Source organism: Trachypithecus francoisi, unplaced genomic scaffold (genome assembly GCF_009764315.1).
Source record: "Trachypithecus francoisi isolate TF-2019V2 unplaced genomic scaffold, Tfra_2.0 Lachesis_group10, whole genome shotgun sequence".
NCBI lineage: Eukaryota > Metazoa > Chordata > Mammalia > Primates > Cercopithecidae > Trachypithecus > Trachypithecus francoisi.
This window is the reverse complement of record NW_022681455.1, coordinates 102,421,314-102,424,139: the sequence shown is the minus strand read 5'-3', so window position 1 is coordinate 102,424,139 and position 2,826 is coordinate 102,421,314.

Here is a 2,826-nt window from a genome sequence, read left to right as displayed (position 1 = left end):
TCAAGGATTATTTTTCCTTTAGCCTTTCACTTTGTAAGACAAATTTAAGAGTATTTTGGTATAATATGAGAATTACCTTGAGAAGTGTTTTTATTTCACAGAAATATTGTTTCCTTAGACTATGTGATCATGAGGGTTGCATATTCCAAACTTAATTTTAACTAAAATTTTGGGATGTTCGTATGCTTATTGCCTAGCTTTAATTTTATGATGTAATTTGTTTCTGCAACTTGTTAAGAATGGAAGGACTGAATGAAAGAACTATATTTGGCTTATTTAGATTGACTATAGCAGTAAAACATTTCAGCATATAAAGGCATTTTCCAAATTATGTGGTGTAGCCTGAAGCCTCCCTCCTCCCATTCCATCTACCACCATCACTGATGCTTTATTCAGCTCCAAAGCATCAATCACAAGTGCGTGTTCAGTTCTCCCTGAAAACAATGATGGCGCCTCACTGTTTCTTGAATGGTCCATTTCACCTTTGGTAACATTCATTGTGAGATGTTCTGTAGTATGCAAGAAGGCTGAATGGAAGTTAACATGAGTCAATTTCTTTTCTTTTCTTTCTTTTTTTTTTTTTTGAGATGGCGTCTCTCTCTGTCGCCCAGGCTGGAGTGCAGTGTGGCGATCTTGGCTCACTGCAAGCTCCGCCCCCGGGTTCACGCCATTCTGCTGCCTCAGCCTCCTGAGTACCTGGGACTGCAGGCGCCCGCCACTATGCCCAACTAGTATTTTTTTTTTTTTTTTTGTATTTTTAGTAGAGACGGGGTTTCACCGTGTTAGTCAGGATGGTCTCGATCTCCTGACCTCATGATCCGCCCGCCTCAGCCTCCCCGAGTGCTGGATTACAGGCGTGAGTCACCGCGCCCGGCCACATGAGTCAATTTCAAGGCTTACTCCTGATCCTTTTGGTAGTAGTTCAGAAACATGCAAAGAAGTCTTTGCTCCTCCTTTTCTTTCTCCTTCCTACCCTTCCACTGTCCTAGTAGCCTAAACATTTGTCTGCTCTAGATTGAAGTCCTATATGCTCACTATTTTGGAGACTTAGGCCCAAAACTCGTATCATGTCAAAGTCCCTGGTCCCATCTTTGATATTGAATGGATCTGAGTTAAGGATTGTAATTCATTCACTGATAGATTGATAGCCAGCAACCCAGTTTCTCTCTCTATCCCTGACAGGTACTTTGCTAGATTTGGAGAAAATAATGCTAAGATGTAATTTGATTCAAGAATGCTAAGCTTGCTGTCCTCTCTAAGGGTGAGCAGATTCATGGAAAATTGGGATCAGTATATGACAGAGATTCATATTGCAGTGATCCCTGTCAACCTTTTTTTTTTTTTTTCTGAGTTGGAGTCTCACTCTGTCGCCCAGGCTAGAGTGCAGTGGCATGATCTCCGCTCACTGCAGGCTCCGCCTCCTGGGTTCACGCCATTCTCCTGCCTCAGCCTCCCAAGAAGCTGGGACTACAGGCGCCCGCCACCTCGCCCAGCTAATTTTTTATATTTTAGTAGAGACAGGGATTCACCGTTTTAGCCAGGATGGTCTCGATCTCCTGACCTCGTGATCTGCCCACCTTGGCCTCCCAAAGTCCTGGGATTACAGGTGTAAGCCACTGCGCCCGGCCCCTGTTAACTCTTTGGGTTCTAAAAGATGTAGGTTTTCTCCCCAGTAGCTTATATATTTCTTTTTATTTATTTCTTTCTTTTTTGTTTGTTTGTTTTTGCAACAGGGTCTCACTCTGTCACCTAGGTTGGAGTGCAGTGGTACAATCATGGCTCACTGCGGCCTCGACACCCAGGCTCATGTCATCTTCCCACCTTGACCTCCTGGGTAGCTGGGACTACAGACGTGCACCACCATGCCTGGCTAATTTTTTCTATTTTTTTGTAGATACAGGGTCTCACTTTGTTGCTCAGGCTGGCCTTGAACTCCTGGGCTCGAGCAATCTGTCCGCCTCAGCCTCTCTAAGTGCTTGGGTTACAAGCACGAACCACCATGACTGGCCCTTAGGCACTTGGAGAAACTTTCCCATGATGTCCTTCTTGATAGAGTGGAACTTCAAAATGAGTTTTGATATCAGAGCTACCTGATTTTCAGATGTGGAACAATTTCCCTTGTAATTTACTCAATCCCAATCCTCATCCTCATCTTATTCTAGAGGAAGAGGTAGGCAGAGTGGCCCGGTTTGATCTTCTCTGGTAACTGAGTCATAATGTGGTATTAAGATAGCTACTCACAAAGGAGAATTTATCTACTCTTGGTGCCATTGTCCTAGGATTACTTTAGGTTCGTGAAGAATCCTGTGTGAGAGGATGAAAAAGTAATTTGCTTTTTTTTCCACAATCAGTATGTGCAACCTTGAGAAGGATATGAATGATATTGAAGACCAGGGTTCTTACTCTGATTTCGAAAGCAGTGATGTCTGTGTACAAGATAATTGGCATCTATCATCCATTATTCATCCATTACCCATCTGTCTGTCACCTACCCATCTTTTCTTCCATCAGCCCCTTTAAAATGTCTCAATTCCCATGTTGGATGCTAAATTTGAATACATACTTGAGGAAATTCAAGGGCTCTGCATTTATCTTACATAAGATTTTAGGGCCCCAGGACTTGTTTTTCTAAATTCGTTTGTCTTCTTTTTAAAATTATTGTTTTGAAAATAAATGGAAAAATATCCTTTCTTTCCATTCCTTTATTTTCACTTTACTCCACAAATATTTACTGAGCTTCCAACAATAGGCCAGATACCTTACTAGGCAGAGGAAATACAAAGGAGAATGAAATGCAAATGATTCTTCCCATGAAACTTTTATAGT